The 21,282-nt window shown below is 44.1% G+C and overlaps 1 long non-coding RNA gene across 1 annotated transcript; it reads right to left on the minus strand.

The window, feature by feature from the left end:
• Positions 1-8,094: 8,094 nt before the first annotated feature.
• LOC142803288 (uncharacterized) lies at positions 8,095-12,350 on the minus strand. The gene is made up of 3 exons (XR_012894040.1): positions 12,271-12,350; positions 9,704-9,761; positions 8,095-8,242 (listed from the first exon to the last, which is right to left on the minus strand). It is a non-coding gene; the product is annotated as an uncharacterized LOC142803288 (long non-coding RNA).
• Between the last annotated feature and the right edge of the window lie 8,932 nt (positions 12,351-21,282).

The following is a 21,282-nucleotide window of genomic DNA, read 5'->3' on the forward strand; positions in this document are numbered from 1 at the left end:
GCAAAGTGCTCATCATCATTAAATCTCTTCATTGTATGGAATGAATGAAAAAATAGGGAATGTTAAGAGCTCGTTTTCTAACAATAACAAAATGTTAATAATAACAAGAAAACCAAAAATTATAGGGGGTGTTATTTCAAGTAATTATAGTGTAATTGTGAGAAAGGTGCAGGAAAAGATAGATTTCGTTTGGTAGAGACAAAACCGGCCAACTTAGAATATGTCCGATGCTTCACTAACTCATTCATTAGTTTCTAGCTAACGTACCTAATGCAGGTGCACAAGCCCTTAATGTTCCCCTTATTCTATTCATTCATAGGGACGGTCTCATTCTGTCAGACTGGATGCCCTCAGGTAGTATGCAGATAATTAGTCAGCTTCGAACTCGTAAATTATTACATGCTTTACCATTCCAGCAGGCAGGAAAAGTGTTCCATAATGCCATCATGGCTACTAGCAGTGTTAACACTCCCAGCAAATACATGGGTCGTGTAGCCATATATTTCTTGCAGCGTGTACTTCTGTGTGTCTGTGTATTCTTTCCCTGAAAATTCGAACTTACTTTGACAAGCCTTTTGTATATGAAAAGGTATTCCAAAAACAGGTTTATTCAAGACGCTGCTTAGTCATTCCAAAGTTTTTGAAGTATTGAGCACTGTCACAGTTTTGCAATAGCTTTTTCATTCTTAAAATTCATCCGTGTAGATTAACTACGAAAGGTTTTTAAACGACCCTTGACACCAAATTTGGAAACTCAAAATGCTTGTGTTGTCCGACAGCCCAGCATGCAGAGGCTTTTATGACCAATTATTATTAAAGAGCACTGCTTATAAAATATTTTAATTTGGTTTTAAAGTAAGGGTGAGTGCTCATCCGAGTTATTAGCACCAATCGACATCTCTGATTTGATGCAAACAGGTAGCGCATGATGTTCTATGACTAAGGGGAGTATTGCCGACAACACAGAACATTGGTGGGGTGCGCACCATACCCCAGTGGCACCCGGTGAGGAATACCACCTCACCCCTCTCACTCTGTTGCTGGGCTGCTCCCACAGTAGTTTTGGCTGCTTACGGTAGTAGTTGTCCACTTTCTATCTCGGGGGATATGATCAAGGGCCTCACTGTTTATTCATTCTTCACCACCCGCAGGTCTCCCGACCGATGCTTCAGCGCATGCAGTCCTAGGCGATTTCACGCTGTGTGGTGCTTGTCTCTTAGGATACTTAGGTGGGCATTTTCAATCGACACAATATCGTAAGTAATGCACTAGTATTTATTATACAATGCATTAGAACAGTTATGTTTCAATGTCGGTATTACCACAAGCAAAGCTACAAATTTTTGTAAAAAAGTTGCAAACAAATCTTCGCTGTAAAGATTCCTAAAAGAGCATGCGCAGAAGTTTCTCTGAAGAAGCATGGTTGTGTGCATTGCAGGTAGATTTCACTTTGGGGTACAGGAAGGAGTCTGCTGGTGCTAAGTGCAGTAAGAGAATCGAGGAACCATTGAAACTTCTTTTAGGTCAGGTGGTCATGTATTAAAAGGCGAACTCAAATGTTGATGCTCAGTCATGTTGCTGTTTAATCGGTTGCTGCCTTATGCACCAGCACAGTCCCTCAAAGCGAGTCAACTAAAACTTGATCTAGCCTCACAAAACACTGAGATAACTGGCATTTGGCACATCAGGGAGGTAACATTTGCCACCACAGTGGGTGCGCATTGCAAGTGTGCCTGTAATGTAACCATCCCAGAAATAAAAAAATGTTTCTTATACTTTTTATACACACATACACACTCTGTCTATATATATATTTATAATTGTCTGTCACAAAGCACATTTTGTTTATGGAGAAGTCTTGAGTGCAAGCCAGGCAGACCCCCCAAAGAATAAAAGAGACTAGCACTGGCCCTATTAACTTTGTTCTTCTTGCAACATGTACAGTCGCACGCCATTTTCTCAGACACTGAAAATTCGAACAAGCCCATTCATTTGGACATCTCTGTGGCACCACTGCTTATCCCATTGAAGCATTGCAAACTCGGGACCGAGAATTGAGATGCCTCACGGTGCGCCGTTCAGATTTTCCGGACTCCGGCTGCCTGATCGAGTGCGGCATCAAATGCCATGACCAGCTGCCCGCGTTGTTTTTACAATAGTTTGACTAGGTTGCCAGCACTAAAAGGTTGCATTGGCTATGGCTGGAGATGGTGTCAGAATAAAAATCAGTGCAGAAATTACAATTGTCGATTTCGAAGGCCATGCGTGTTTTGGCTGCACGTAATGGCTGTTTTTGGCCGAGTATTCATTGAATTACTGCAACCAAACTGCAAGCGAAGCCAAGCTGTACTCAGAATCGGCTTGGTTATCGCTCAAATTGGCCACACGTAGGCAGCGAACAAAGAAACACGAGTGCTGCAGCGTGAACTAGCTTTACGCGACTTAGTTCCTTTTGGAATTTGACAGTTTGCTTGTCAATTATTTCTGTGGCCAAGCGTGTTTTGTATCGCGCTCTCTTGTTTGTTGCAAGGCCTGATAAAATGGCTCCAACGCTATCAATTCCATTTGTGTCATTGGCACTAACAAGAGAATTCCGCATTTACAATACACAGACGACACTGAGAAAGTCGGGAGACTTCAATCTGATGCTGCTTAGGAGTTTGAGTCGGCCAACGATGGGTGAACAGTGGCTCATGATGACTCCCCTGAAATGCCGCCCACAGCGATGCGATGCAGATTTAGCACGTGCCTGAACAGTGCTATGACCTACAGTTTATGGCCAAACACTAGCTAAAATACAGGCAGACTTAGTCGCCTCTAATTGTTCTTGGGTGCAGATGTACACCATTTTTTCTGGCCACTGGGCCAATAAAGGTGCTTTTTTTCTGGCGAGTCCTTTCTTTTGGACTCTCAATTATTCAGATTTTTCAATGGTTCTTGCCTAATGTGAATGAACAATCGGTGGCTTATAAATGACATTGCTACATAACATTGCATATGCAGCAAAATATATTGCATACCAACACACAGATAGTTAGTTAACAATGAAGTGAATGCACAAATTGAAAAGTAAGAGGTTTACAATAAAAATATAGAGATATCAATATTACAAAGGTTTCCCATTTTCTTGATGTGGCGACCTTAAATGCAAGCAACATATTTACACTTGCTTCTGCCAAAAATCAGTGTCTCATAAAATCATGAGGCGTAGCTGCAGCAGTATGGTGCAGGTGAGCAATGAGATGTCCTCCTTCTCCAATATCATTTACGCATTGTGCATATTCCTTAAGTTGCTCAATTATTCAATGCCCAGTTTGCCCGATGCCGATCTTGCTACTAGTATGAGGTATGGTGTGTATCAAAGGTGTTGCGCGAGATATAGTAGACTCTATGCTTGACTAATGTCTGCTACTTCCCCCCACTACTGCATAAACAGCAGCGCTGCTTAGCAAGCTTGTTTTATACAGAATAAGCCATAGAGATATCGTGGGTGCTAACCACTCTCTTGGGTTGACGTGCGACAGCATGAAAGTAAGGTGCCACAGCTGGCCCGACAGTTCAGTCACACATCACCTTTTTGATTTTTTTTTTTTGAAATCCCGGCTTCGGTAACCGCCGTTAGGAGCAGCATAGGGTAGCTTGCAGCCAAAACATGATGTAGTACCTGACTGTTAAAGCTATACTGCATTTTACACTGACACAAACTTTTGAAAGCAGATTTCATACATAATGACACAATTTCTCTGTTGCAATATGCCGGCTTAAATCACACAAGCATTTGGCATAGGTTGACTTCTGGCCTTGTTGATATTCAGTGCACACTTAATAAAGTAAAATGGGAGAAGAGGAAGGAGGACACCTTGAACTCAGCCCACACACAAGTGCCGTGCCTGTGTGTGTCCCCCTTCGTTTTGCCCTGTAGTGATAAGTCAGCACTAAACAACATCAGCAAAGCTGGAAGCCTATGTCTGTGTCATTTCAGTCAGTCCATTGGAAATGTGTGAAAAGAGGAATGGTGTCATGTACAAAATCTGCTTTCAAAGTTCATGTGAGCATAAGATGCAAAGTTTTGGCATTTAGGTAGTACACAACATTTTGGCTGCAGGCAACAATATGACGCTTCATGCATATGTCCCTGAAATCTTGATTCGAAAAGAAAAAAACAGTAAGAAGGTGACATGTATTGCAAACCATTCAGGTCATGTGCAGTGCCTCGAGCTTATCAGGTGGCACATTAGCTCTCGAAAGTTGCTAGAAGGCACGATATCCCCCTTGACGTTTTTCTACAATAAACAGGCTTACTTAGGTGTGGTTTCACACAAGCGGTGGTAACAGGCATGGATGGCAAATCAAGCAAGGTGCCTCCTATGTTCCATGCAGCAAATGTGTAGTAAACACCATACTGCTGTCCTGTGGCAAGACATCAAGTGGGCATAGCATCAATAAAAAACTTAGAGAACAATGCATAGATAATAAAAAAATATTTTTCACAAAAAAGCACACTTATCTGCTCATCCTAATAACTGCTGCAGCCGTGCACTACAGTTTTTGGAGACGCAGCTTTGGTTCCTTATTCCTGCTGCAAAAACGTGTAGCTCGGCACTTCAGGAGGAGGGCATTTTTCCATTTGACGATAAATTGGGGACATCTTTAGGTAGTACAGCAGTAAAGAAAAAGAAAATGTAAACGTGAACTCGTACGCAGCTATTCATCTTGATTCCCTGCAGGGCTATTCGACACTATAGATCCATGTGAACCACACCGATCACAATGCTGTCGTGGCACAAGCTTTTGTGTTTTGAAGTTTCTGACAGCACTAAGCAGTTCAAAAAAAGTGTTTGAAAGCTCTGCATGCAGTTTATCTACTCTGTTCTTGATGTACTGCAAAGCAACCCTTCACTTCAATAAACCTTTTTAAGGCAGCAAAAGTAACCCCTGTTCACTTTCTTTGACATCAATGAACAAAACAGCAGGTTGCTCTTTGTATCCCTCATTCAGACTGCTTCGCTCTAACACATCCACTCTTTCTCCTGCATAGGTCCTTACAACAACCCGAGTTCAGCTTTGTTTTGCCCACACTTCCAGGTATAATTGGCCGAGAAGAGTGAAGACTTGGAAGGAAAGAAAAACTACTTAGAAAACGCTCAACTTGCCACCGAGTTTATCTTCAAAAGTATCTCAGCGCGAAAACAAATGTGCAGGCACAGTCACACCTGATTTTCACTGAACCAACAACAAATATCTGGGTAAAAAAAAACGTGCTAATAATCTACGACACCATGAATGGGGCATGCTTAATCTGTTTTAAGACTTAACTGCATTCAAGGTAGTTTCTTTCCTTCATTGTCAGATGCACCGATGATGCACTAATGAATGCATCTGCGGCAATTTCAATCTTTCCCACCTGTAAGACTTTGCACTCATACCTGCATGCCCTTAGCCCTGCCCTTGACATTCACCTCCTCGAAAAGTGGATTGCAGCCACATGTACTGCAATGCACAGGAAGGTCCACCCCATTTTTTCAAGCGTTCATCGTAGTTACGTGCCCTCCTGAGTCTATCGTTGGGGAATTGGCCTGTTTGGCCGATGTAAGCTTTGCCACAACTGAGTAGTATCTTACATACCACTTTCGTAGCACAGGGGACAAACGTCTTCTTATGTTTCTTTTAACAGACTTCTTTCTCTGTTCTGTCACCTGCAAGAGTGCATAAATGAAAAAGCTTTAAAGGTGCTGAGAAGACGAGGTCTACGTTGTTGTTTGAACATTCTATTAAGGTTGCGTTAAATCATGTGAATTTAAGGTAGTACAACAAACTTGTTGTACCTTTGTCATGTTGGCACGCTCAGTGAAGTCCCAATCTGCTTGAGAAGGGAGGATACTATGGCAACGAGCACTGTGGAAGCAAAACTCGAAGTTAGATGGTGCAAAATTTGGCATTAAAAGCTAAGCCTGTTCTAATGATAGCAAGACTTGGTCAGAGCTGTGTTGAGGCATGAAGAAGCGATCCCTTTTTTCACCAGTATAGTATGGGAAGAGTCATATGAGAGGATAGCTTTTTATGAGCGTGACTAATACTCCCAGCAAATATGATCGTCACAATTGAAAAACAATGCTAAAACAAACACTGGATCATATTGTTGTTGGTTGAGTACTGCTTTAGGCAGGATTCACCATCATTAACCTTCACAATGGACCTTTCCAACAAAGATGCGATTCAAAAAACATGTGATGATCACATTTCTTGGGAGTATAAGCCGTGGTCAAAAAAAGCTACCCTCCCATTTCACTCTTTTCATGCTATACTGGTGAAAAGGGGGATTGCTTCTTCGTGCCTCAACTCAGTTCTGACCAAGTCATGCTCTCTTAAGGTCAACTTCAGCTTACACCACCAGATCTTGTGCCTTCGAACTTTGGGTTTTCTTTCCACATTGCTCGTTGCCATAGCAACCTCCCTTCAGAAGCAGAATGAGGCTTCACCCAGCATGCCAACAGGACAGAGGTCCAACAAGTTGAACAAGTTTGTTGTAATTCCCTACAATTACATGATTTCACGCAACCTTAAGAGAATAGCTTCAAAACAGGGCATGGACCTCGTATTCACGGCACCCTGAAACCTTTTCCGTTCGTGTACTTTTTGCAGATGACAAAACAGAGAAAAAAGTATGTCGAAAAAAGCATAAGAAGCCATTTGTCAGCTGTGCTAGGGAAGTGGTATATAAGATACCATTCAGCTGTGGTAAAGCGTACATCGCCCAAGCAGGCCGAAGCCCTAACGATAGACTCGGAGAGCACGCAACTACGGTAAATGCCCTGAACAATGGGGCACACCTTCCTGCGCATTGCAGTACACTTTTCAAGAAGGCAAATGTCAAGGGCAGGTCCAAGGGTAGATATGAACACGAAATATTACAGGCATGAATGATTGAAATTGCTGAAGATGCATGCATTAGTGCATCATCGGTGAATCTGACAATGAAGGAAATAAACTTTCTTTAACGCAGTTAAATCGAAAAACTGATTAAGCATGCCCCCTTCATGGTATAGTTCATTGTTAACACATTTTTTTAACCAGAAATTTGTTGTTGATTCAGTGAAAATCAGGTGTGACTGTGCCTGCGCATTTGTTTTTGCGCCGAGAGACTTTCAAAATAAAATCGGTTGCAATTTCAGTGTCTTCTAATTAGTCATCCATTGATTCCAAAGCCTTTGCTCCTCTAGGCCAAATGTAAACTTGCTAGCCCAATGATTCACTATTTTGAAGCATACTTCCACATATAATGGCTGCTGTGGCCACGTGTCTACTCTAAATTAAGAATTGTGGCACTTCCCAGTAAGAGTCACCCCATAATCTTTTTTTTTTTTTGCTGATGCGACTGCACAGATGTTTGAAGTGTACGCATGTTCTTCTAGCGGTTTTTTTTAAATAGCCTTCATTTATTCTTATTCGTCACACGTTTTGTTGATGAGCATAACTACATGAGTACCTTTTGTCGCACCGATTTTCTGGCACTTGGGCTTTGCGACAGCTATACAAATTTTGTTTCTTGGCCTTATTCACTTTGAACTTCTCGTTTCAGTGCCTTTGAGGGGGGGGGGGGGGGGCACAGCACCTTCGGCAATGCTTCTTTTCATATTCACTGCATTGAAGCGCTTTTCCAGGTTTCCGACTTTTATTTTAGCAGTTTGTAATCTGGTACATCTCTTGTCAAAAGCAGACGATTTCAAACGCGAGTTGAATTCAAGGTGCCATTCTGCCATGCAGATCAACAACTACCACAACAGTGACATTTCCCGGTTGGGTCCTTCAATTCTACTACAAACCGAGCAGCAGTGAATTTGAACTAGTTCTCTTACTTTCATGAAGAGCTTTTTGCCTGGCAATGACAGAACCAAATTATTGTGAATTTTGTATGCTTTAGTGCCAATTATTGATCAAAATAGGCACAACTTCTTCTATTCAGTCATGACTTTTGCCCTGAAGCTCCAAACGCTCAACATAGGATTGAAAGCTCTCAACTTCAGAGTTCAATTCATCTGATCTGCAGACAGGAGCATGACTTGGCCGGAGAAACAAAAACGCTACTTGCCGAACTTTTGGATTACTAGCTGGCCTTGTGGTTATGGCACATGCGATGTTCGCATGAAGCCACCACATCCTTGTGGGTATTGTCCAGCAGGCTCTGTGACACAGGTCCCACCCTGATTGCCAGATTAATAGTTGCACACTAGCAGCAATGTCTCTGCAGTGAAAAGGCAAATAATTTATTGATCAGAAATGTTTCTTCTTTTATAGGCAATATTGTGACACACATAGGATTATGTGCAGCTATCACCATCCCTATACTGCTTGGCAATAAAACGTCATACAAAAGCTTGCACCACGACACTAATGTCCCTTTCACTTTGCTTATAAACATTTGCTGTTCCTCTTTCATTTAATCATGCTAAATTTCATTCAGTTATGCTTTACTAAGCAAATAGATTAGGTCATTTGGTGGATTTTTATTAGGTTTCTTTCATACACACTGTGACACAAATGTATGCGAGATTCAGGTACAGAATTCATAGTTGCAAGGCTGTATCAAGTCTTCAATGGATTTTGGGAAACGGTCCCACAGTATCCATACAGCAGGCCCATTATATCTCAACAATTATATTCACATCCACTTTTAGCAAAATCTGGTTGAAATATTTTATTTTTTTACCACACAGATATCCTGTAAGGATTTTATTCAATCTATGTCTTGTGGGTGCAGACAATTTCAGAATACCATTGATAAAAATATGAGAATTTAGGTTTTTGAAAATATGAAATAATCTGACTACATTAATTGCTATGCATTGCATAGTGGCAAAAACCTTCACTTGATACACAAATTAAGTGCAAAAGACTTTAGTATACCAATGTTTTTTTGCATTAAAATTTTTAAAAATGTTCTAATGTCTTAAATGTCTTGATGCTATTGAGCCCTATTCAAAATGTGCCCAAAGTAGGTCTACCTCTCAGCTTAACACTTGTTGCTATGTGCCGAAGTCCTTGAAAGAAGAATGTTCAATAACAGTTGAGGTAATAAATTGAATCCCTTGAAGGTTCACAGGTGTTGAAACAACACAGACAATATATGTAATGATCTAATCACAACATAATCGAAGTGCAACAAAGTTGAGAACGCCAAGCCAGAGGTAGCAGCACAGAAGCCACTACTGCAGAGAATAATTTACCTACTTTCCTGCTGCTTCCCCACCTGGTACAGTCAATTCAAATTGCTTATGAGCTCTATACTGCGCCGACAATATTTATTAGAAAAATAAGAGTCATGAGAAAGCCAATCAAAGCCCTTGCAATGTTCACTTCGCAGCTGAATGCCTTTTAATCATGCAACACTATCTTGAGCCTAGCACACATCCACGATAATAAAGAGATGGAGGAAACATTGTGCAGTATAGTTTGGCAATATTTTCACCGAGTTCTTAATGCTAGTGCTCACCCTTATATGCATGAGCTGTGCTCAAAAGTTTCTTTGCGTACTTTATTGTCACACAGTATGATGGACTAACTTATACACAAATCCTACTGGTTTCCAGTTTTCTTATCACTGCTGCATGCATGAAAAAGCACTCACAACGACACATGATGGCCCCAGATTGATAGAAATGAAAAGAAACATCAGTAGGCACATGACAACTAATGCATACCTTACCACAAAAGGGAACAGACATTGGTCAAGTGATATCTGGCTACGAGTCGGCATCTTCTTTCTGAAAGGTGCCAGAGTTCACAGTCAATTATATTTTGTTGCGGTAATTCACTTGCATGCCAGCAAGTAATAAATGAATTTGATTTGAAAAACACGACAAAGATTATCAATTATGATTGTAACCAATACAAAACATGCAGAATTCAGCTGCAAGTGCTAATTGCACTGCTTAGACTGCTATGATGAGCTCACGAGTTTATAAAGACGTTATTGAATGCAGCACCAGCCTAGCACAGCTTGCAACGTGTCTCAAACGTACAGGCGTAAGCAAAAGTGTCCAGACCACAGGGTTGCGTGGCAGAACGCATCGACGTGCCATCTCTGTACACTGCCTGCGGCAGTGTGCATGCCTGTCCAGTCATTCAGGTGGCCTCGCACAGCACTTTGTTTGATGCAGTTACGGCACTCACAGCCAAAACGACAACTGAGTGTTGCTTTCTTTCTTCCATCAAATATATGCCACTCTTTCACGCAGCAGCTTAGCAGCACCAATTAAAATGCTGAGCGCGCAGCTTTTTTTTTTTTTTTTTCACCAGTTAGTTGAACTTAGCATAGCTAGCACCATATAACCAAATAAAGCCAAGCATAAAAAATAAATTCCCTAGCCCAGCTTGCCCTTGTCACATTATGCCAAGTTCAACTTGCCTTCTTGCGCCAAACTGTAGTAAAAACTACTCAAGCATAGTGTAGCATAATATAACCCGTAAAAGCCAAGCATTAGCAGATAAAATTAGGCCAATTTTAATTAAGCATTGTCATTTGTTGTTTTCATGTTAGTCCATGCAACGCTTAAAAGAGCCGAGGTTAGTCAAGTGTATCCAAATCTAATTAGGCATAATTGATAATGATATCACTTTATTCAGCCGAGCATAATTAGCCTCGATAAGGCAAACCTAGTCGCGGTCGAATAATCCAAGTCGAGTTCCCCGTGAGCCAGAGAAGAAAAGCCCAGGAAGAGGCTGACTACCCTTTACTGACTGGATACTAGATAAGCTTATTTAGGTCTCGCACGTGATGACTTGACTCACATGTGTTGAGGAAAAACAGATGAAGCGACGTCTCAACCTTTCGGCCGCTATGCTCTTACAACGCATGTTTCAAATCGTAATTAAGAATCAGCCTCTCTTACCACATTCATCGCTTAAAAAAAAAACTAAAAGTGAAGTTGCGAAGAACATATTGTTTTTGATTCATTTGAACCAGATGAATATTATTAAACGCGCACATTCTGAGTGATCCCTCGCTGCAGCAGCTCAAGTAAGTTCGCTCTGCATGGAAGAATTTTCTGCCCGAATGCCACACGCCATTGCTCGTAACACCGAGCGTTAACAGCACCAAATAAAAGCACACCAAAGCAATTAGGGGCTTTTGATGATCTCAAGTGCCGTTACGAATACCCCACGGTGACCTTGGCAACAAAACTGCACATTTGCGTCACAAACTCTTTGCATGTATAGCCATTCCTAATTTTCTTCCACTCGAGCGAAGCTATTAGGAGTACGCGCTCGCAACACACATGCCGCATTCACACATGAGAAATAGGTGCCTAGCCAGAATTTTTTTTCCCGCGGGAGGGGGGGGGGGGGGAGGTACCCGCCAAAAATGGTCATTTTCTGCTCTCCATACCAACGAAAAAATTTAAGAGGGGGGGGGGGGGGGGGGGCACGGGCCCGGTGTGCCACCCCCTGGCTACGCCGATGTTGAGAAGTGAAACGAAAACACCAGAGCGGCCGGAAAACCACGTCCGCGTGCGTCGGAAATGTTCACATTTGTTATGGGCCCGAGGAATGATGCGGCCGCCGCTGTTTTCGCGAATTAATTCGAGTTCGCCTGCTTTCTGCGCGATATCTTCTACACCGAATTCCAGTTTTCACGCAAAGTACTGTAAAGACACAGGTCGCACTTTTTGAAACTTAGTTTGGGGAGATATACGCCAGCAGAAACGGCAAGAGCGAATGCACCGGCAGCGGCGGTGCCGGATTCAACCGGCTGTGCAAAAAAAAAAAAAAAAAAAAACAACGAGACACGTTCGGGCATGCCGACTAGCTGCTAATGCACCTTCTACTTCCAGTATTCCCGGCGATCGTGATGCAAACCAGGATCTCGATGAACGCGTCCTAATCGAGGCCTTCTAGCTTCGTCAAGCTGCAAGAGTAGTTTGCGGTTACAGCCGTTGCGAGTCACCGTCGACGCTTTCGCCGTCATGTTGCATCTGCGGCCAGCTATTCAGATCGCGTGGTTTTTAGCTAGTCGGCCGTGAATCGGAAAGAGGATCCGCTTACGCGTGACGGCAAAATCGGACCGATTTCTTCGTTCCGGCTTCGCCGCCTAGGTTTCCGGCGGCTTAGGCAGCGAAGCGAGTGAATTCCCGGTGAGTTTTGCCGCTTTCGCTCCGTAGAGAACAAATGTCGAATTTGAACCCAGCGCGAGCTTTCTAACAACTGATTGGGTTGCCGCAGCGCGCACACATACGAACAAATAACGCAAAAAGTGCATTCGGATTTACTTACCCTGTGTCCTCCGCTTGAAAATTGGACAACACCGACGACTTCCTCCCGGCCGCCGCTGGCTGCCTCGACGAACAGAAGGTAGTACAGAAGCGACGCACTTTCCCGCGCTCCGAAGTCCAGAAGATGGCATAGCCCGGACCACTTTCTCCGCCGCGCATGCTTGTTGTTCTTGATACGCCGGATCGTAAGGCGCGGTTTTTGAACTTTTCGAAGAGCGTTGGCGTGGCGCGTGCTATTCCAAACTTGCCTACTGAAATAACTTTTGCGACGTTGACGCTGAGGCTTAGAAAGATTCCTCTCGCTTGCTTGTTCTTGTCCAAATGGGCGTATTTAGATAAACTCTTCTGAACCACGCCATTTTTTTTTTCAGTCACTCCCATTTCAGACTTGTTTAACTCCCATATTTTCCGATTTTTGATGATCATGGTTAGACAGTGGTTTCAGCCCAATTTATCACCTTTCAAGGGAGTTCGTATTTCGGGATGGGCAGAAAAAGCGCACATAACCTGCCTAAAACGCCTTTATGGGCTTATTTCTGTTTAGAGTGTATGGTGATGAGAGAGGCCGTAGTGAAGGGACCCAGCAATTTCGACCACCTGGGGTTACTTAAGGTGCATCAAAATCTAAGCACACAGATCTGAAGCATTTCTGCCTCTGTCGAAAATGTGGCCGTCGCTGCTGAGATTCTATCCCGTTAGCTGTATCATTTGCTGGTTGAGAGTAGGAGACGCGAGTGCTTCGATATGAAGTATTGACTTGTCTGTGATAATGTATACGCGTTGGCCTGCATCACTGGGACGGAGCTGTACGAACACGTAAGACCCAGTGATACAATATGGTCTACTGTTAAAGGGAACACTTGAATGGCACTTTCTAAAGGCCGGTGAATGTTGAAAGATTGTTCGTGCGGCGTGGCGTTATTCAGTCACAAGGAGTAATGACTGTCAAGAATTAGTAATGTTTTGTAAGGTTTTGTAGAATATGTAGCTGACTTTCTCGCTCATTTCCTTCGAGGTGGTTGGCAACGGTGGTGGTGCTGACTACTTTACTTTGTTTCTCTCTTTTCTTCTTCAATATTGCAATTTACACAGTTCTCCTACTAATTTTTTTTAATTCGGTAGCCTGCAATACTTCGCTGTCGCATAAAGGGCATTGTTTGTTGTTTTATTTTTAATTTAAGAATACATTTTGTCCACGCATACCTGTCAGTCAGTCTAAATCAAATCAAGGGCACTATGTTTTTGCAAGAGAGCAAAATACAGTTTTGCCCTGTACGCAAGTGTTCCCTTCAACAGTGGACCCCTCCGTACAAGCAACCAATTCCGCGTCAAAATAACAGCAAGTGTAAAGGCAACGCCGGCCCGAACCCTCTTGAGCACAACTTTCTGCATCCTGGTGTGAGTTGAAGGGCGAGGGAGCTCACACGCGTCGGGATATGAGCGCCTGCATCCTGCTGGACAACATTTGCGTGCTGATGGGTTCAGCAAGCAGGGTTATAGACGGAAGTTCTGCCCTGCTAATCCAGATTTGAATCCGTGCCACCCTCCGATTCTCTTTCATCTGAGTGGGCCTTGTCTGTTCAGCCACCTTTGAATAGCGAAATGTAACTGGACCTTTCATTTCGGTAGGTAACAGTGTATTTTTATAGCGAGACATAAAACTACTTTTGTGTTCATAATTTTTACATGTTATCAGTTGGCCGGCACATGATTTTGTTTCACCTATCAGTTAAGGCGCCTTTAACAGTCATGGACGCGGGCCATGCCTGCCTGGTTGCTTTTGAAAAATAGTTTCTTATCCATACGAAGTCTAATGTTCCATTCTAAAATTAGTACGAAAGTATTGTGGCGTTACGCTGTTCGTTTCGTGTGCTAACTTCCGCCTCACGAATACTTTGAACGTCATTCTGCAAACAATGTTAAGAAGAAAAAGCTGACTTCCAAAAATTTATGTGCCTAAAAAGTTGTGTTTTGCAGCAAGCAAAATTTTTGATAACTGCTCAAATGATATTTCATCGGGTACCTCAAGTACATGAGCAGCTGTTCAATTGCACTTCAGGTGCGAATGATGTTAATCGCAGGTGCGAACGATGTTAATGACGAAATTGATATTGTAAACATACATACCAAGCATAGTGTCGCAGAGAACTTACGCTACGCTGTATAAAGGATTCAGAACGGAGCTTGTATGCAACTAGACAAGCTGAAGACTTTCTTAAGTTACGCCTGGAGGTCCTGAATAATGTCTTTTAAAACACACACACCCCTCTATGCACGCAAGAAAGCAATCGTTGCACTGGTTTTCTAGCGGCTACTGCATTGAAGGTAATGCTTTTTTTTTACTATCCATTCCTACTGAGTCAGGGATATGCAGCGTTCTTAGTATGCAAAATTACACTGAAGGACGCTCGCTAAGTATTGTGCAGGAATCAAGCTGACGTATTCAACTGACATGTACGAAGAGCCACAACCATTTCCTGAGCTCGCAGCCTCACGCATTATGGGTGCAGACGCTATGTACTGCTTGGCATTATACCGAGAGATTATGACCTACATCTGTGTTCGTATAGACTCCATAATGTATTTCTCGATAATTCGTAATGGCTCTCGTACTGCTCATTCTTAGCAACGGTGCACACAATACAAAAAGAAATTAAACTCGAAATGTAAACAATAGGCAGTGTATCATACATACATACATACATACATACATACATACATACATACATACATACATACATACATACATACATACATACATACATACATACATACATACATACATACATACATACATACATACATACATACACACATACATACATACATACATACATACATACATACATACATACATACATACATACATACATACATACATACATACACGCACGCACGCACGCACGCACGCACACCCGCTACGGTGGTCTGGTGGCTAAGGCAGTCAGCTGCTGACTCGCAGGTCGCGGTATCGAATCCCGGCCACGGTGGCCACACTTTCGATCTAGGCGAAAATGCTTGAGGCCCATGTGCTCAGATTTGGGTGCACGTTAAAGAACACCAGGTGGTCGGAATTTCCGGAGACCTCCAATGCGGCGTCTCTGATAATCAAATGGTGTCTTTTTTTTTACGTTAAACCCCAACAACAATCAATGCACGTAGTTACCGTCTCATTTTAGCTTTAGCACAAGTGCCCAGTCCAACTTGATTCCCCTAACAGTCACCCTGTGCGAATTTCAGTTATACGCCTGAGTCGGAACGTTCAGTGACGTCGTCCTCACTGACAAAAAAACAAAACAAAAGAGTGGTTCTTGGCCGATTCCGGATGTAGTATAGTACCGGGGCGACCAGCAGTCCAGGCGAAGCGCAATGCAAGCCCCCGAATCTTTAGAATAACGATATTTAATTATGACAATATCATAAAAAATTACGGGTCATGCATTGTCATTAAAAGCACGGTAAAGCAGAGTTTGGTAATGTGGTTCGATATATATATATATATATACATGTATATATATATATATGTATATATATATTCGCTCGTTTATTTGAAACACCTCACCCCGCCGCGGTGGTCTAGTGGCTGAGGTACTCGGTTGCTGACCCGCCGGTCGCGGGTTCAAATCCCGGCTGCGGCGGCTGCATTTCCGATGGAGGCGGAAATGTCGTAGGCCCGTGTACTCAGATTTGGGTGCACGTTAAAGAACCCCAGGTGGTCGAAATTTCCGGAGCCCTCCACTACGGCGTCTCTCATAATCATATGGTGGTTTTGGGACGTTAAACCCCACAAATCAATCAATCAATTTGAAACACCTCTAGCGCCCATAAGCATTATTGCATGGGAAGCATGAAGGCATTCATGTTGCCATCGGGGAACACAACAAAGTCTGTTTCCTGTCGTTTCGCATGGTACACTTTGGCCTCGCATATGCTGTACAACCCCGATACAGCAGTCACGCAGTAGCAGTCGCGTTTGCATTATTTCGTGGCCAAGAATGAAGCGAATGTGATCGCAAAACTGACCACGGCGAATACCAGGGACAACTGTCGAACCACAGTGATGATTGTCAGCCTCATTACTCAAAAGCAATGAATTATCGCAAATCTGCTGTAGCAACTAAGATGATTTTCAGCAGCGTCGCTGGACACCCACTTTCGCAAGAATGAAAGGGCCGGTCATTTTTTTAGTGTTCGCATTCATAGGAAGTTATTCAAGCTAGCGCCTTTCAGCCCTTTGAAGATTTTTCCTTCTTTTACCGGTATCCCCTAACCGTTCATCCTTCTGCACTACATGATTCAGAAGTATTCATTGAAGAATAGCGCTCATATTGCTTTTAATGTTCATTTACTTTCATGTTTACAATGAATCAACGAAGCAATCCTTTCGATGACTGCCACCTTACCGACGTCAGATACAACACAGAACATTATGTAGGAAAAGGACAATTATCATTGAGAGAACGATCAAACGGAATAAGGTTTCTATAAAATATACTTGCAATCAAACTTTATGTCATTACTGAACGCTCAAGGAACACTTTAATTTTGCATACTTAGCAGCGAACACAGAATCATTTCGCATGCAATGTCTCTGGCGGGACGTTGGGAATGGGTATACGCCATGTAGACGTAATAATGGGCTCGTAAATTACGTTATGCAAAAATATTTGGCTTCCGCTTCCTTCGATCTGTATCTGGAATGTCAACTCAGAACATTTCATCGTGCACAGATGTTAAGTATGCCTACAGTATAGCTGTACCCTCAGGGTGGGTATGGGTGTAAGCATTCTTCCTGCTGGCATGACGTTGTTGCTCTAATCAATTTCAACGCGCATTCGCCGATCAATTGCTCAAGCAGTGTTCGTAGATGAGCGTCCCGATTTCGGCATTAAGGTTCCAAGAGACATGAATTGAGGTAGCGCTCACCTTCCCTGATTGGGCAAACATAAACTTACACAAGGAAGGCAAGGACGGAAAACTTTTTATTGTCATGGTAAATTTATACTGCTATACATGCACGATGTTACATGCCACTCAGTCTAGAAAGCGGTATTGGTAACAAAAAGACCGTACATCGAGCCTTCACAAAGATAGCATTACGTGAAGGCTGCTTCTTGTGAGGTACGATAGTGCTTGTCACATTTGCAGGTCAGTTGCAGAGCACAATTTACCAGGTAAAGCGCCGTAATTATCCAGACCAGTGTATTGGTGTGCAAAAATAGGTGCACTCGCCGCTAGTGGACCTTTCAAATTAATACAGTTTGTTAGCTTCCGATGAAAATCATGTCGCCATCTCGACAAACAGGTAAATGTAAATGTAAAAATAAAATGTAGAGTTGTTCGCCAAGACTGCGGTTCAAAATGATAGGACATGTCTGTTCAGAACTCTTGCTTCCATTGCTTTCTTTTTCGAGGTACATGACGAAGCAGTGAGTGAGTAAAACAACTTTATTGACGATCCGGCATAAAGGGGGAAGGGATAGGGGGATTAAAGCGAGACACTAGCGTGCTCGGACGTCCCGGAGTAGCAACCTACTCGCATCAAACCCGTGGGGGCGCCGCTTCGGCCGCTGGCGTTCCAGGATGCTAAGCACGTGCTGGACCACGTCTCTTTGTTTGCCTGGCTCTCGGCTGATGATTTTGCTGCTTATGGCAGTTGGCATTACTTCTTGACGAAGCAGGGTGCATAATAATGCAACAGCGAGAAGAGACAAAGTGTAAATAAAGAAAGACGTGAGACAAGCACTGAGTCACATTGGAAGGCATACTGTTGTCGACCACATATATAGGGGAAACGAACAGTCGGCGCAGAAATCGACTTCTACACATTGTTGCAATCACGTGTAACTGCAGCTACTCGTTAAGTTAGCTACGGTGACAAATGCGACACGTGGCAAATCTTTTTTGACGAACCCCAGAACTCAAAATTCGTTCATATGCGTCCATGCTTCATGAGGCATGAAAGGCTTTCTACTTAACGCTACGCCGACAGATGCCGGTCACTACGTGAATGTAGCTGTAGTACCCCACTTCCAACACTATTTTTAGTGTGTTTCTTACACTGCCGCTTCACTGCACGCCCTCTCAAACTTTCACGACGATTGATGAATCTATCGGTCACCGCCTCACATGGCGTCCTGTATGAATTGGTACACGACGATTACATAAGTCGAGACTGTGGCAAACACGCCCAGCACCATGCCACGGTTAACGCTGAAGCAGTCCCAACCGGTGGGCGATACCGATGCCGACTGCACCGCCTCGGTCAGTGCCTGCGCTCCTGGAACGCCGCAGGCAGAGAGCCAGAGTGCCGCGCGGTGCGAGTTGCGCACTAGGCGAGCCGGCTCCGACAGCGCCACTATTAGCGCTACGAAGGCTGCCACGTTGGTCAGCAAGTCTGTCAGCATGTACAGGTAGTCCGAGGCACTGGCTGAGCCGAGGCCCAACAGTATGCCAGGAACGCTGAGCACCAGGTTGCCGACGGCGTTCAGGTACCAGCAGAATACCATGGGACTGCCCAGGCGGTCGAAGCGACGCAGAAGCTCAGACAGAAACAGCAGGCGCCACCGTAGGTCCTTCATCTGCCGTAGTAAGGTAGATGCAAAAAAAAAATGATGCACCACGAGAATCGTCGTGTATAGCAGCGCGCACCACGGTAAAAGCTGGCAACTGCCATCTCAACAATGCAAGCCTATGGGTGGCCTTGCACCCATTTATGCCAGCCGGATTTCCGTAAAACTAAGGTGTTAGCTAGGAAGAATAATCAGACGACGCGCGAAATCATCGAGACGTCTGAGATAATTCGCCCGGAAAATGACTGCGTCAGTATGGCTTCTTTAACACTAAGGCTGAAAGAAATGATGTATCCGAATCCGCAATGTAAAATGTGCGATAGGTGTGCGTTTCCTCGGCATGACTGTTCATGGGAACTGTAATGTTTAAAATTTTTGTAACTTAACTTTCTTCATCTTTTTTTTTGTAACCATGACACTTGCTTTCATAAAAGCATCACCTGTTTGTCAACTCAGTTGAAAGTTTGCTGTTGTGTCCGTCTAGTCCCTCGTCCCAAGTGTTTTTTTTTTACCAGCGTCCAATAACGCAATAATGAATGGCTACCAACTAGCCCAAGCAAGTAACCTTATAAGTTATACTTCTTCTTTCTTCAACTTCGATCTTCCTCTTTTTTTTTTATGAACGTGTCCCTTGAAGTCTGCTTCACCATCCCAGGCCTCTTTGGCTTGCGCCGATTGAAGCACACTAAGTTTTACTCGACGATTTTAGGTACAAAATTGTCTTGAGCACGTCGTTTTGAGATGCTGTTTTAACAACAAGGAATTATCTATGAAAATGATCATTCGTAGCGCCAATTCCTTTCCGGATCAGAACTAGGTATTCCACCTATATTTACGGCATGTTGCTGTTGCGTCTCTTCCTAGTATAATAAACAGCCAATGCTTCCTAGTATAATTATTTTCGGCTGGCTTCAACGCATATTTGCAGTAAACTAGTAGTGGTGCTTCTGATGATCATGTAGCTGTGACAGATTCTGATACAGAAAAGACCCGTTGGATATAGTGCGATGCGTCGGCATTAAGAACAAAAAGCATGGAGAAGTCCGGTATGCCAAGAACTGAATGTGATATGTGTAGTATCGTAAGGGCGAAGAATAAGACGATGCATGGCCAGAACAAGAAGGAACAACAATGTTTATTCACGAGGCTGCTGTCTTGGTTTTAATACCCTGGCCCGAGGCCGGAGCATGCGCCGTGGCGAGGGGTGGAGGCACGTGTTATCGGTATGTTCTTCGGCGCGTGCACCTGATAATCTACGATATATCACTTCCTCCCCTCTGAGCTAGAACCTATCCGGCGGCTTGCGGGCACGGGTGGAGCGTCGGAGTGGGAGTGGTTCTGCCGTGGACCTTGGACTTGCTGGCTCGATGCCACCGCCAGACGCTTCCTCACCAGGCTCGGACAGACCGGCCTGAAGGGCTTCGCTGCTAGTTGACTGGATGCCGCTGGATGAGAGTGGCAATTGCTCCATGGCCATTGGCGTTTCGCACGGTTCTTTCTTAACCGGTGTCGACGAGTCGCGTGGTCGTACTTGATCGACGTGTCTACGTTGCACCCCCCTTGGCGTGTTAACGGTTAACAATCGCTTGCCTCCGACTGTTGTCACGGTTCCGGGTAGCCACCTTTGACCTAGCTGACTGTACTGTCGACTCCACACCTCCCTTCCTGGTGCAAACTCTTTCTTTCCAGAGTTCGGAACTCCGTTGACGGTAGCCTCCCTCTTCGCCCCGTCTTCCTCTGCCAGGTAGGTGCTCAGGCGGGTCCGTGGTTGGAATCCAAAAAGCCTTTCCGCGGGCGACTGCTCCTCTCGGGTCGGTGTTGTCCTGTAACGCAACAAAAATTTGGCAAGCCGACTTTGCAGCGTTCCCACCCGATTTTTCTTCAGGCCCTCCTTGATGGTGCGTACTGCCCGTTCCGCCAAACCGTTGGATTGTGGGTAGTATGGGGCCGTCGTTACGTGGCGCACCCCATTTTCCCGGAAGAACCGCGCTGTCTCTGCACTGGTGAACTGCGGACCATTATCCGACACGACAGTCCGTGGTATGCCAAATCGCGCGAAAATGCACCTAAGTGTGTCTACCGTAGTCACTGCTGTCGCCGTCTTCAAGGGCACTGCTTCGATCCACTTAGTCTCGGCGTCGACGAGGACGAAGATCATATGCCCTTCCACGGGACCAGCAAAATCCTCGTGTAGGCGGTACCACCGTCTGTTGTTCTTTGGCCAGTTTGCCGGGACCTGCACTGGGGGCATGGGCAAACACTGCACGCATTGGGGACACCGTTTTGCAAGCATTTCAATTTCACCGTCTAGCCCTGGGTACCAGAAAATTGAGCGCGCGAGGTTCTTCATTGCCGTCATGCCTGGGTGCGTATCGTGCAACTCTTTCAAAACAAATTGCCGGGCAGCTTTAGGCAGAACCACACGGTGGCCCCAGTAGAGT

The sequence above is a fragment of the Rhipicephalus microplus genome, chromosome 3 (genome assembly GCF_043290135.1).
Source record: "Rhipicephalus microplus isolate Deutch F79 chromosome 3, USDA_Rmic, whole genome shotgun sequence".
NCBI classification, from domain to species: Eukaryota; Metazoa; Arthropoda; class Arachnida; order Ixodida; family Ixodidae; genus Rhipicephalus; species Rhipicephalus microplus.